The sequence below is a fragment of the Amphiprion ocellaris genome, chromosome 8, assembly GCF_022539595.1.
Source record: "Amphiprion ocellaris isolate individual 3 ecotype Okinawa chromosome 8, ASM2253959v1, whole genome shotgun sequence".
NCBI lineage: Eukaryota > Metazoa > Chordata > Actinopteri > Pomacentridae > Amphiprion > Amphiprion ocellaris.
In genome coordinates, this window is record NC_072773.1 from 37,956,811 (window position 1) to 37,972,918 (window position 16,108).

Genomic DNA, 16,108 nt, shown 5'->3' on the forward strand with positions numbered 1-16,108 from the left:
TCTGACAAAAGTAACAATAAATAAAAAATTCTATGAAAATTAACCAATGAAAATCAGACATTGCTTTTGAACCGTGGTTCAACAGAATTATTTTTAAAAATAAACTCATGAAGCAGGCCTGGACAAAAATGATGGTACCCCTAGAAAAGACTGAAAATAATGTGACCATAGAGACATGTTCAATCAAGGTGTGTCCTCTAATTAGCATCACAGGTGTCTACAAACTTGTAATCAGTCAGTCGGCCTATTTATAGGGTTACAGTAGTCACTGTGCTGTTTGGTGACATGGTGTGTACCACACTAAACATGGACCAGAGGAAGCCAAGGAGAGAGTTGTCTCAGGAGATTAGAAAGAAAATTATAGACCAGCATGTTAAAGGTAAAGGCTAGAAGACCATCTCCAAGCAGCTTGATGTTCCTGTGACTACAGCTGTACATATTATTCAGAAATTTAAGATCCATGGGACTGTAGCCAACCTCCCTGGATGTGGCCTCAGGAGGAAAACTGATGACAAATGGAAGAGACAGATAATATGAATGGTAACAAAAGAGCCCAGAACAACCTCTAAAGACATTAAAGGTGAACTCCAAGGTCAAGGTACATCAGTGTCAGATCACACCATCCGTCGTTGTTTGAGCCAAAGTGGACTTCATGGGAGACGACCAGAGGACACCATTGTTGAAAACAAATCATAAAAAAGCCAGACTGGAATTTACCAAACTGCATGTTGACAAGCCACAAAGCTTCTGGGAGAATGTCCTATGGACAGACCAGACAAAACTGGAACTTTTTGGCACATCAGCTCTATGTTCACAGATGCAGAAATGAAGCATATGAAGAAAAGAACACTGTCCCTACTGTGGAACATGGAGGAGGTTCTGTTATGTTCTGGGGCTGCTTTGCTGCATCTGGTACAGGATGTCTGGAATCTGTGCAGGTACAATGAAATCTCATGACTATCAAGGTATTCTAGAGAGAAATGTGCTGTCCAGTGTCAGAAAGCTTGGTCTCAGTTGCAGGTCATGGGTCTTGCAACAGGATAATGAGCCAAAACACACAGCTAAAAACAGCCAAGAATGGCTAAGAGGAAAACATTGGACTATTCTGAAGTGGCCTCTATGAGCCCTGATCTAAATCCTATTGAACATCTGTGGAAGGAGCTGAAACATGGTGTCTGGAGAAGGAACCTTCAAACCTGAGACAACTGGAGCAGTCTGCTGATGAGGAGTGGACCAGAATACCTGCTGAGAGGTGCAGAAGTCTCACTGACAGTTACACAAATGGTTTGATTGCAGTGATTGCCTCAAAGGGTTGTGCAACAAAATATTAAGTTAAGGGTACCATCATTTTTGTCCAGGCCTGTTTCATGAGTTTATTTTTGTAAATAATTCTGTTGAACCACGGTTCAAAAGCAATGTCTGATTTTCATTGGATAATTTTCATAGAATTGTTATTATTACTTTTGTCAGGTTCAAATTATTTCTGCAATCTCGTTATACATTGTATAATGACAATAAAGAATATTCTATTCTATTTCTGACCATTGTGGGTTTTTCTTTCATTAACCAAGGGGTACCAACAATTTTGGATAGATAGATAGATAGATAGATAGATAGATAGATAGATAGATAGATAGATAGATAGATAGATAGATAGATAGATAGATAGATAGATAGATAGATAGATAGATAGATAGATAGATAGATAGATAGATAGATAGATAGATAGATAATGAATTCAATGTTGAATTCATCAATGGACCATACCACTTTGGTCCATTTGGAGAGGTGTAGTGGAGCAAAGTGACCACAGAGGGGCAGCAGAGACCATTATAATATCTATCGCGGATGTGGCTCTCCTCTGATCCGACAGTGAGACTGCTGCGGACCAGTTCAATATGCTGCCGGCGGGGGGTGCTTCGGCACAAAACACTGGAATAAGTTACCTAAAAATATCTGCAATTGACACATTCACTTTTATTTCGCATTTATTAATTATTCATCGATACTTTAATGGAGTAGTCGATGGCAAAACGGGTGACGTGCGGGTATCGATATATCGATATCATGGGATCCTCCCATAACGGCGTCCTATTTGTGCATTCTCACTGGCTCTCCGCCTCCACTCCAGTGCGGATAGTGGGGACAAAGTTTCAGTGCATTCCGTTGATGTAGACCAGTGGTTCTCAAATTTTTTCTGTCGGGCCCCCCTGCGGAGGACAAAAAACTTTCGTGCCCCCCCAATAACTTTGTGCGTATATATATATATATATATATATATATATATATATATATATATATATATATATATATATATATATATATATATATATATATTTTTTTTTTTTATATATATATATATATATATATATATACATATACATATATATATACATATACATATATATATATATATATATATATATATATATATATATATATATATATATATATATATATATATATATATATATATGTAAAAACATGAATATGCAGGGCTGTGTTATTTTATCTGATTCCATTTTGTTGTTTTTCACAGTAAAGATCAGGGGTGTCAAACTCATTTTAGTCCAGGGACCACATAAACCCCAATCTGATCTCCAGTGGGCCCCACCAGTAAAATCACAGCATAATAACCTATAAACAACCACAACTCCAACTTTCCCCTTTGTTTTAGTTAAAAAAAAGTACATTCTGAAAATGTTCACATTTAATGAAGTATCTTTTTACAAAATATTATGAACCTGAAATTTCTTAAGGAAAACAAGTTCAATTTCAACAGTAGCCTATTATGCCTCAGTTCATCATTTACACATGCATTGTAACTGCCAGATAACAGTTTATCTACAAAAATACAAAACATTCAGTCACAGGTTTCTGGAACTGAACAATCTAGTATTTCACTTCATGATCAGAACAACTTGTCAAGTTCTAGAAATTATTTTAAATTTACAGTTTTACAGATTTACAATTTACAGTTAATGTTGTAATTTTTATCATTTGTAAAGTCGGCCCGCGGGCCGAAATGGACCGTCTGGTGGGCCCACAGGCCGTATGTTTGACATTGCTGGTAAAAACAATCGGAGGAGATGAGCCGAGTACATGACGTGATCGAGTACACTGGTGTTCCGACTGCACATTAACGATGCATTCTCCCGTTCTCAGGAGTCTGTACTTCGGAGTCTGAACGGCCAGTGCATATACCATAGATATATACAGAAGATCATTATTATTATTATTTATATCTATGGCATATACAGTCTATGGGGTCAGCACAATTTCAGTATTGTTGTACGCCGCGAAAAACATGCCGACGTTAAAACAATAGTTCAGCTCATTAGTTCCGTGTTGAAGGACCTTTTCCTCCCAGTCGCCCGCGCCCCCCTTGACATGCCTCTGCGCCCCCCTAGGGGGGCGCGCCCCACTATTTGAGAAACACTGATGTAGACGGTTTGAAAACGGAAACAACAAGTATGCCGGCTCACTGTGCTGCATACAGTTACACACTACGTCGTACGATTGAGACAAGGAAACTCGGAGTGACTTTTTATAGGTAAGAATAGTTTTTGGCTCTTTTTTCATTATGAAATCTTGTTGAGAGCTTCCAGTCTATGAGAGCTAACTAGTTAGCCACTAGCAAAACGCTAAGGCGAGCTAGCAGCTTGACAACCAAATACCAGACGATTTTAATGGTAGCTGTAGTATAGTTGTACAAGCAGTAGTAGTAATATTAAAGTGCAAGCAGCAGTAGTAGTATAAACAGCTGTTAGAGTCATAGAAGTAGTATCAGCATTTGTAATAGTATTACAAGTTGTAGTAGCAGTGCCAGTATCAGCAGCAGTAGTTACTGGTCCCTTTATGCTGCTAAAACTCCTCTGACCCAGTGGTTCATCAGAACCTCTGGGGATGTCCTGTGGATTCTGTGGATCCTGTGGGTTGCAGGGTGGGTCCTACCTAGACCAGGCTGATCCTGGACCATCCCACAGATGCTCCATCAGATCTGGATGTGGGGAGTGTGGAACCCAGGTGAACAGCTTAGCTGAACTCATCTGGATATATTAAAGTGAGACTCTACAATATTATCTGACACAAATCTATCTAAATCAAAATTTTAATCATTTTTACTCCAAACATTTACTGGACTGATTTAAACATTAAAATCACTTCTTTCTTATCCTCTGCTGTACGTTCAAACCTGAGGCCTTAAATAGAAACACACAAGTATCTGATTGAAGGAACTTCTGCAGAGTCCTGGTTCCAGAACATGATGATAGAATTATGGACAAACTTTAACAAAAGCTGCCTGAGAGTTTACAGGTTTTTATGTTAGATTTCTTCAGTAATTTAATGAGAGTTATCAGCAAAAATCAAGTGTTCATTTGATGAACTTCATTTCCTAAAACACCCAGAATCTGAGCTCATATCTTTGGCAGCTGTAAAGTTTCTGCTCCTTCAAAATTCACAACACAATGAATTAATTCCTAAAACACTCTCAATGCTGGAGAGCGTTTGATGCTGAAGCAGTGAGCAGTTTTTCTGTTTCTTCTCTGGTGATGCACAATGAGGGACGTCTGAAAGCACAAGAAGAGTCGACTCATTAAAGGAGAAAACGGGAGATATTAGCTACGTTTACATGAAGTTTTTAAATTCGGAATTATTAATTCGGAATCAAAGTTTTGTGCTTCGCGTTTACATGGAAATATTAATTCCGAATTAAGGTTTACATGGACCGCACGTTTATCCCCTTCCGTAATTCCGCTTTAACGCTTGGGCGTTGGAAAGGATTCTGATTGGACAGGAAGTGGACGTGACGTATCCCTGTTTACCGGAAGAAAATAAACTCCATTTGCCGCGGCATTTCTTTTCCCCAACATGGAGGAACAACTAATAAGCACGCTTTTCGCTTTGCTTTTTATTGTCGTTTTGAAACAGCAACTCGACAATGGTGTACTACTTCTGTTGCGTCACTTGAGAAGGAGAAGACAGATAGAATACCGGAGAAGGGAGGCAGACGACCAAGCTGTGTACGTCGCTACGTCATCGCTACGTGAGGAGCCAAGCATGCGCAGAATGACCGGAATTAACTGTATACATGAATAGAACGTACACAGGAATTAGTTTATTCGGAATTAACATCGGAAGAAACCAGGTAGTTTATTCGGAATTAAGTTTATTCGGCTTTAACTTCTGGTAGAATCAGCCGAAGGGAGAAAACTGGCTAAAACAAGCCAACAGGGAGGAAAACTGTCTGTGGAAAATGTTCTGCTGCTCCACCGATAAATAAACCAACAGTTATTATATCAGAATTAATCCAAACGAGGAGAGCAGAGTCTCTGCTGCCTCCTCCATAGGACCTGTCAATCATATAGTCCCGCCCCCTGGCTTTGCAAAACTTTAACGCTCTATAAAAATCAATATTGATTTATTTTAAGGTCAGCCACCTGATCTCTAATTTTGACCATGAAAACTAACGAAAAAAATTCTATCCAGTCTATGCACCGTACTCTGTTTGGCTCCACTACGACGTTTTTGTCATATTTTGGACGACGGTCCGTGTATATTTTGGCAATTGGATTTTCCATTCTGAAACGGATATTGAAAAACAAAAAATGAGTGGTTATTTGATTTTCGTTTTAAAATACAAAAAATAAAACTGAAACCTCTTGTAGGTGGAATATTCCTTTAAACCAACCTAAATTTCATGTTTTAATCATTATCAAGTGAGAAACCTCAATCCAGACTCCTCATAATGATGTTTGAGATTTATGCTGCTGTTATTTGTTTAGTCCAGACTAAATGACAGAAATCCACAACTGTAATTTTATTTCAGGACTCGGTTATTAAATGTCAAAACAATCCATGTGACTCTAAAAACTCAACAGCTTTACAAACTCTAAGATTAAACTCTTCACAAGGATCCAAAATAAGTTGGACTTCTACATGAGAGCTTAAATTATTCTTCATCTACTTCCTGAAAAGTTTGATCAATAAAAAAGACAAAAACTAATATTTTCAGCTGAACTAAAGACAGACTTTGTGACTTTCCTGCTCACCTGTTGTGTTGTTGTAAACTTCTTCTTTCAAATAAATAGCTGCCTAACCCCCTGGAAACCTGGAAAGTATGACGTTTTTTTGGACGACATGCTATACTATGATGTTTTTAGAGTGACATGCTATACTATGATGTTTTTAGCGCGACACGCTATACTAAGACGTTTTTAGAGTGACATGCTATACTATGATGTTTTTAGCACGACACGCTATACTAAGACGTTTTTAGAGCGACATGCTATACTATGATGTTTTTAGCGCGACACGCTATACTAAGACGTTTTTAGAGCGACATGCTATACTAACACATTTCATGGGCGACATGCTATACTATGACGTTTTTAGAGCGACATGCTATACTAAGACGTTTTTAGAGCGACATGCTATACTATGACGTTTTTAGAGCGACATGCTATACTAAGACGTTTTTAGAGCGACATGCTATACTATGACGTTTTTAGAGCTACATGCTATACTATGATGTTTTTAGAGTGACATGCTATACTATGATGTTTTTAGAGCTACAGGCTATACTAAGACGTTTTTAGAGCGACATGCTATACTATGACGTTGTTAGAGCTACATGCTATACTATGATGTTTTTAGAGCGACATGCTATACTATGATGTTTCATGGGCGACATGCTATACTATGACGTTTTTAGAGCTACATGCTATACTATGACGTTTTTAAATCAACAATGCTATACTATGATGTTTTTAGAGCGACATGCTATACTAAGACATTTTTAGAGCGACATGCTATACTATGACGTTTTTAGAGCTACATGCTTTACTATGACGTTTTTAGAGCGACATGCTATACTATGACGTTTTTAGAGCTACATGCTTTACTATGACGTTTTTAGAGCGACATGCTATACTAAGATGTTTTTAGAGCTACATGCTATACTATGACGTTTTTAAATCAACAATGCTATACTATGATGTTTTTAGAGCGACATGCTATACTATGACATTTTTAGAGCGACATGCTATACTATGACGTTTTTAAATCAACAATGCTATACTATGATGTTTTTAGAGCGACATGCTATACTATGACATTTTTAGAGCGACATGCTATACTATGACGTTTCATGGGCGACATGCTATACTGAGACGTTTGCAATTGCATGACTCTTTAGATGTTCCTCGATGTCACCATATTTTTCTTTCCTGCAAAGGTCTCTTTTTATAGAAGGCTTGAACAAAAGAAAATGAGCTACTTGGTGTTTCTGGCTGCCTGCCGGCCATCTTGGTTTGACTCTTTTTTTAAAGAATTTGCAATGGCTAGCCAATCACTGGCAGTGGAAGAAATGATGCAATAGGATCCACTGTAGTGGCTGATGTCCAACTATGCCATCAAAACTCATGCACATACAAGAAAACAGCTTTAGAAGAGCTGCACACTGTCATGACCTCTATGCATGGAAGGGTTAAAGGCATCAATAATGAACACAACACAAATAAATTGCTATCATATTACAATTCTGCATAATACACAGTGGAGAATCACAGTGATATTGTAATAATTGAAGGTATTTTTCTGCTGTTCTATCAAAAGTTGTCAGGAGAGGCAAAGAATTCTGAACTAAATAGTTACAGAGAAGAGGGGGAGAAATAAACTGATTTCAGAATGACGGAATGAGATCTATAACGAATGAAACACAGGTTTCAGGTGGTTTAGCTCCGCCCACTAAGACTGTCTCCGCCTGTCTTCTCTAACGTCCGCAGTTGAGACATAAACTCTGACTTGGTGACACTCAGACTCCCACTGGACTTTCCATTCAATTTACACATTTCTTCATATATGTATAAACACACACACACACACACACACACACACACACACACACACACACACACACACACACACACACACACACACACACACACACACACACACACACAAAACTACCAGAAATACATATATATAATATGACCAACATATGACAAAAAAACTACCAGAAATATGAATAAAATTACCAAAATATGAGATAAAACTACCAGAAATATGAACAAAATGACCAAAATATGAGCTAAAACTACCAGAAATATGAATAAAATGACCAAAATATGAGCTAAAACTACCAGAAATATGTACAAAATGACCAAAATATGAGATGAAACTACCATAAATATGAACAAAATGACCAAAATATGAGCTAAAACTACCAGAAATATGTACAAAATGACCAAACTATGATTGGTTGATAATGTATCAGTGTTATTATTGATTATTGATGGGTTGCAGGGACAGAGATTTGTGTCTGAGTCTCTGCTGTCATCTATTGGTCCATCAACAACATGACTTTTCCCAGATTTAATCCCAGAGTCCTGACTTGTTAGTAGAATGATGAAGAGGTCAGAGGTCACAGCATGCAGTGTAAATAATTAGGAGTTGTGGTTATTTATAGGTTATTATGCTGTGGTTTTACTGGAGATCAGACTGGGCTGAATGTGGAACCTGGACTAGAATCAGTCTGACGTCCTGCTGCAGGGCTTTGAGGTAAAAGATTCACACTAAGTTGGATGATGAAAAGATGTTGAAAATATTAGGTCCACGTGACCACCACTGTTTCTCTCCCTGCTCAGATTTAGTTGCATGTTCTAGTTGGAGAAAGGTCAAAACTTCTACAAGCTTTGACAAAGTAAATGAGTACAAAATGAATCAATCAGTAACCTGCAGCTCTAGCTTCCTACACGCTAAATGAGACTCCTAATATGTAGACGACGACTCATCTGCATTCCAGTATCCTCACTACCAAACTGTCCAGCAGCCAGAGAAAGATGAGCCAGTAGATGGAATGTCAAAGAATACCTGGATGTCCCTCTGTTTGGATTGGGAAGTATCCCAGCATGCTTTTCTGGCCATCCTGACCCACAATCCTTTGCAGTTACTTTGAGCATGAGTATAGACAAGCTGGATCTGCTGACAGATGACGGGTCATTTTCCACCACAGGAAGTTTAAAATGCATTATTCTGATGAAGCAGCATGTCCCAGCTGTACTCATGCTGAATAAAACACAACGGACCATGGGCTGTACTGAAAGTAAAAAGGATGAAGAACTGCATCAAACCTGCTTTCTGTGATTCTGTTTTATTTTATCACCAGTAGGTTCCACTTCCAGGGTAACAGATGACATTTGTATGTGTGTATATATATATATATATATATATATATATATATATATATATATATATATATATATATATATATATATATATATATATATATATATATATATATATATATATCAGTTTATGAGATTATGGTAATGCAGTGGACTTATATTTCTGCCATTTGGCTTCAGGTGTGTCTGATTAAACCCTCCATCACCGGTAGATGACTCTAGATATCAGGTGACTCCGTGCGCGCCTCATTCTGCTCTGAGGGTTAGTGAATAGAAATCTAACATGGACTCAATAATTATCACTATTATTGTTGCTAAAGGTACTGCATAGGTGTAAACATTATTTATTTAGCAAGAGATAGTACTTCTGTATCCTAAGAAAGTACCAGAAATGTGCAGAAAGTAGCTTTAAATGCATTTTTGAAGAGAAACAACAGTGTATACTGTACAATGGAATGGAAAACTACAACACTTCCTGGTCTCTAAGGCCTCCTTAATCCATGGTTTGTGTTTGTTGGTCTCTGATGTTAAATCCTCCCCCTGTCCCAGTCCATGATGTGCTTGTTTCTTTTACAGTGGTCCCTGATGGCTGATTTTTTGTTTTCTTCATCTGCTTTTTCTTTTTGTCTTCTTGTGAGTCGTCCAGCTGTTTCCTTTATTCTGTCTGCTGTTCCTTTCTTCTTGTGTTGAATGATCTTCCAGTTTCTCCAGTGTATGTTTTATTGCATGATTTACACGGAGTTTCATATATGATGTTGCATTTTTTGTCTTTTGGATGGACTAATAGCTGCTGCAGTTTTCTATTTGGTTCTACTGCTGTGTTGATGTTGTGTTTTCTCATTATGGGATGTATGGGTTCTGTTGTCCCTCAGATATATGGAATGCTGATTATGCCTTTATTTTTATTGTCTGGTTTTTGTGTATGTTTTGTTTTTGTTTGTTTTAGTTTTTTCTCTTTGTTTTTGGCTTGTTGTTTTCCTTTGTTTATGGCCCATATGGGATATTGGTAGTGTGTGAGTGAGTTCTGATGTGTTTTTCCTCCTCCTGTCTGTCTTTGTCATCAGTTATGATGCTGGTCTGTTCTAATAGTGTTCTAACTGGTAGTTTGTGTTCTGTGGGTGTTCTGATGTCCAGAGGAGGTTCTGGTCCGTTCTAATAGTGTTCTAACTGGTAGTTTGTGTTCTGTGGATGTTCTGATGTCCAGAGGAGGTTCTGGTCCGTTCTAATAGTGTTCTAACTGGTAGTTTGTGTTCTATGGATGTTCTGATGTCCAGAGGAGGTTCTGGTCCGTGTGTGTGGGTTTCCTGTAAACTGTTATTTTGATGCTGCTGTCTTCTCTGTGGTGAATGTTCATGTCCAGGAATGAAATGGTCCGGTTTATTTCCTCTTCGTGTGTGGATTGTATGTTTCCCGTGTCGTCCATGTTGTTCAGATGATCAGTGAGTTCTTGTGTGTGTCCAGATTTTATTATTTCCAGGATGTCGTGGACGTATCTTCTCCAGAGTGTGGGTCTGCAAAGCGGGGATGGCTTTGGTTTCCAGGTCCTCCATGAAAAAGTTACTCATTATGGCTGAAAGTGGATCTTTTTTTCAACTTTATTTTACCAGGTAAGATCAGATGAGAACAGTTTCTCCTTTACAATGATGACCTGGCCAGATGTGTCATTGCTAAACCTGGTTTCTGACTGTAGATTATTCCTTTCAACTGAAAATAGGTGGATTTGGCAATAAACCGGAGTAATGTGATGATGTCGTCTACTGGGAGGTTTGTGTGTTTTTTCAGTGTCCTGTCCTTCATGAGTCGTTCCTGTACGATGTGTAATGTGACGTCTACGGGGTTTTAGTGATGAATGAACTACGTCATGTCATATGAATAGCTCCTCTTTTTCTACTGTGATATGGTTTAGTTCTTGTCCAGTTGTTTGGAGTTCTTGCAGTGATGTTGTGATGTACCAAGGAGGGGTTTGATGATTTCTACCAGAGCTTTATAAAGGTTGTAGGTGACTGATCTGATGCTGTCCACTATGGGGTGCAGTGCAGTGTCTTTTTGTGTATTTTGGGTGTTCCATATATCTGGGGGGGGTAACGTTGGCTGTGGGTATCAGATGGTTTTATGCTTCCTGTGGTATCTGTTTGGTTTCTAGTAGGGGTTTTAACACAGTTTTTAGGGTCCTTTGCTTTTGTTCTATGGGATGTTTTTTTTTCCAGTATTTCATTAAATTATCTGCTGCAGAGAGAAAAGGAATAAAAGGAGACAGAAATGAGGGCAAATGTGTTCAAAACAAGTTAAAACTTCATGCAAAATGCCTCAAAACCTGCTCAAAAACAATAAAAACTGACTCTGAAATGACTCAAAAGCTCGAAATTTGTCTAAACAAGTTACAATATTGTGCAAAATACCTCAAAGCAAGATAAAAAAATGACTTGAAATTCTTTGAAGACTAAAAAAAATCTAAATTTGTCCAAAACAACTTAAAATATTGTACAAAATTCCTCAAAACATAAAAACTGACTTAAATATGTCTGAAATGACTTAAAAGCTCAAAATTTGTCCAAAACAAGTTAAAAATATTTGTCTCATAACCAAAATGTATCATGACCTGCTCAAAATGATAAAAACTGACTTGAAAATGTCTGAAATGACTTAAAAGCTTAAAATTCAACCAAAATGACTTAAAATTTGCTCAAAACTAATTAAAGTTCTGCACAAAATCACTGGAAACTTCAGTCTTGACTCATAATGTGTCCAAATGCATAAAGTTCCTGCTGTTGGGCCTGAATTTTAATACAGGTGTAACCAGGTGGTAAACAGAGGCAAGTAAATATCCTGAAAACCACTGAAATCCCTGTTTGTGACTCTTCTGCTGATTGTCGTTTTGGACAGCAGGGGACGTATTGTTATTGTTGTATTGGGGGTAGTTTTGAGGTCAAAGGGCAAGATACTGGAAGTGGTGGGAACAGAACAAAGGGTTACTGGTTACTGTGGGACAGTAAGAAACTGTAAATAATACCGTGCTATGAAAGACTGAATTATGAAATATAGTGACAGGGTGGTAAATTGTTTGTTATTTGCATTAAAAATCCACTTTATGTCCGTGTACTGTGCTGAGGAGTACCGACAGTTAGAGCAGTGGTTCCCAACCTGTTTGGCTTGGAGCCCCCCCTATAAGCTGCACTCCAGCCCCCAGCGGGCGTAACTCCATCTTTAGCAGAGAAACGAAGCTCCAGCAGTGTTTGTCCATCATACATGAGCAGCGACTTGATTTGTTGAGTGCCGAGGGTGAACTACAATAAAATCATCAACAAAACTGACAGTGAGAGACAAGCTGCCACACACACTGGCACCATCTTGACCCAAGCTGATCAATCATGATGTTCTTAGTTCCATGAAATATGAATGTATTATTATATGCATTGTGTTTTTGTGTTGGTTAATGATGAGATATTTCTAACTGCTTTTGTGTTACTGCAGTATGTGTTTAGAACAGAGGCTTATAGAGGGCAGTGTGGTAACTGTGGGTTTTATTTGCCCACTAGGTGCCACAGCCGTATGTTTCTGTTTTTAGTGCTATTTCTGGTGCTGTTTCTCATATTTCTTCTAATGTGTTGCGCCATAGGTTTTTGTAAAACACAATTCATTGTATAAATTCTATTAGATGTAAATAACTTGGAAAACAAAGAACCCCCACAAATTTAATTTGAAGTATTGGTTTCTGATTTAACCCGGCTTCAAATCTAATGTTAGATTCAGTGTTAAATCCACAAACAGAGAGACTTTTGGTGACTTTTCAGAGCGTATTTTAACATAAACTCAGACTTTTGGTGACTTTTCTGTTTTGATTTTAAGATAAACTCAGACTTTTGGTGACTTTTCTGTTTGGATTTTAACATAAACTCAGACTTTTGGTGATTTTTCTGTTTGGATTTTAACATAAACTCAGACTTTTATTGACTTTTCAGAGCATATTTTAACATATACTCAGACTTTTATTGACTTTTCAGAGCGTATTTTAACATAAACTCAGACTTTTGGTGACTTTTCAGAGCGTATTTTAACATAAACTCAGACTTTTGGAGACTTTTCAGAGCGTATTTTAACATAAACGCAGACTTTTGGTGACTTTTCAGAACATATTTTAACATAAACTCAGACTTTTATTGACTTTTCAGAGCGTATTTTAACATAAACTCAGACTTTTATTGACTTTTCAGAGCGTATTTTAACATAAACTCAGACTTTTGGTGACTTTTCAGAGCGTATTTTAACATAAACAGACTTTTGGTGACTTTTCAGAGCGCATTTTAACATAAACGCAGACTTTTGGTGACTTTTCAGAACATATTTTAACATAAACTCAGACTTTTATTGACTTTTCAGAGCGTATTTTAACATAAACTCAGACTTTTATTGACTTTTCAGAGCATCTTTTAACATAAACTCAGACTGTTATTGACTTTTCAGAGCGTATTTTAACATAAACTCAGACTGTTATTGACTTTTCAGAGCGTATTTTAACATGAACTCAAACTTTATTGACTTTTCAGAGCGTATTTTAACATAACCTCAAACTTTATTGACTTTTCAGAGCGTATTTCAACATAAACTCAGACTTCTATTGGCTTTTCAGAGCGTATTTTAACATTCGGAGCTCTAACTCAGACTTTCCTCTCTTCTCCAGCATTAAAACCTTGTCTGCAGAGAGAAAAGAACGACTCCGTTTTTTGCCAGACTGGAGGATGTTGGAGGGAGTCTGTTAATCTCTCTGGACCTGACATTTGAAAACCTCCACCTCTCCTCACCCTCCCAGCCCACTGATGTGAGGAAATCCAGCTCTGAACAGACTGAACTCCTAAATCCCTCCTGGAAGCTTCACCCTGAACAGACAACTGCAACGCCGTGGTAACGGGCAGATTACAGGTAACAGGTGTAAACTGTTAGTAACACTCAGAGTCACGTGATGCTGCTCCGTTTATGTAGCGAGGCAGAAAATAAGGACGGGAAGCCGCCACATTTTTGATGTGATCTTGTTAAGCACATTTAACTTCTAGAATTAGGGTTAGGGTTTTAGGAATCTAACGTTCCTAAAACTGATTTAATGGTTAAAGATAGATACATACAAATATATTTTCTAATATACGCGAGTTTGCACACTGTATGCAAGTATTTTTGCTCTATATTAATTCTACATTACAGGTTGTTTACATTTTTAAAAACATTTTTACATACGTTGTTTTACATACAATGTCTTTGACATGTTTTAGTTCTTCAGTGAACAGTTTTTATGTCTGATCTTGTTGTTGAATCAGTTTTAGACATGTTTAACTTCTAGAATTGAAAAGAAAAGAGTCTAAAGAACCTTTCCTTAAACTGATTTAATGGTTAAAGATAGATGCATATAATATTTTTTTTGTCAAATTTATGCCAGTTTGCTCACTCTGTATTAGTTCTAGATTACAGGTTTTCTACATTTCTGCACACAGAATCTTCTCTCTAACGTCTTTAACACATTTTAGTTCTTCTGTGAACAGTTTTTATGCCTGATCTTCTTGTTAGATCAGTTTTAGACACGTTTAACTTCTAGAATTTAAAAAAAAAGAGTCTAACCCTAACAAACTGTCCTGAAACTTGTAAAATGAATAAACAGAGTGATGGACTGCAGTTTGTTTTATTTTCTGTTCAGCTGAATCTCAGTTGAATCCTGATTTCTGTGCATCATAAAGAGAAACAGTTTATGATAAACGTGCGTTTCCATTTTTTTCAGTTTTTTGTCTGAATGTTCTTTCTGATGATATAAAATGTGTTTATTGTGTTAAATATGTGTTTTAGTTTCAGTGTTCTGGAGATTGAGATCTATTCTCTAACATTTAGCGTCAGACGTTCCTGCAGAAACCCTCAGAGCCCAGAGGGATTCTTACCGATGCTCAGGAGATGGACGAGGAGAAGAAACGTTGTCCATCCTCCAGACGGATCTGAAGACCCGACCGGCCTCTGGGGCGGCGTTTGGTGAAGTTATCTCTGGAGGCTGCTGGAGGATAAATGTGGAGATCTGCAGATAGAAGCCAAGAAGATGAACGGAGCTGGAGAGGAAGAAGCTCTACAGTGGTGTTCAAAATAATAGCAGTCCTACATCACTTTATCAGGAGCGTCAGTGTTGATTTAACTTATTTCTGTAAGTTATACCTTGAAAAAAGAAACGGGGTGCTGGGGGGAGGAGGGGAGCAGGGCCATGCAGAGACCTTTGGAGGGGCAGGTGCTCAAAGTTAAAAGGGGGCACATGGAGCAAGAATTTGAAACATCATACAGAAACATACCTCATAATACAAGGTGCAGCAGTGGCTAAGTCTCAGGACTGCTGATCAGAAGGTCATTGGTTCAAACTCTGACCTGTGATGTAGTGTATTTGAGAAAAATTATTATTTTGAAGCTGAATTTACATCATCATTAGACACTGGACTGTTTAACTGTGGCTACTCTTCCTGGAGTCCTTGCTTTTAAATTTCATACCTTTTCCAGACATGTACTGTAGAGCCACGGATTTGCTCCATGGTGCTGATTCATAATCTGCCCTTCATTATTCGTAGTGCTAATAATAAGTTTAAAAACAATTAAATGATATAGAAATCATGTATTTAAATGTATTTGTACTTTTATTCAGTTTGACTATCCACTTTGCACAAGACAGCAAGGTTCTAAAAGTTTTATATTTTATATTTAGGCATATTTGTCTATATATACAAATGTTATAAACAAGTACTGATATCTTTAAATGAGAGGTTGAGAAAATCACAATTCAAATTCTTCTAATTATTGTTGTATTTATACTGCAATAGTCCAAAATTATGTGAAAATGCATGTACGTAGTTTCAGTGAAATAACATAACCTCTGTCTCATTGCCTCTAGAAACAGGAAACACACTGCA

The 16,108-nt window shown here is 37.5% G+C and overlaps 1 long non-coding RNA gene across 2 annotated transcripts; it reads left to right on the forward strand.

Moving 5' to 3' along the window:
- The first annotated feature begins 3,415 nt into the window (after positions 1-3,415).
- On the forward strand, positions 3,416-15,816 carry LOC129349457 (uncharacterized). Of its 2 annotated transcripts, XR_008602473.1 has the most exons (4): positions 3,416-3,553; positions 10,650-10,795; positions 13,867-14,105; positions 15,057-15,816. It is a non-coding gene; the product is annotated as an uncharacterized LOC129349457 (long non-coding RNA). The 2 variants fall into 2 exon arrangements; XR_008602472.1 differs by lacking the exon at positions 3,416-3,553 and having other exon boundaries at positions 10,476-10,795.
- Positions 15,817-16,108: the final 292 nt, after the last annotated feature.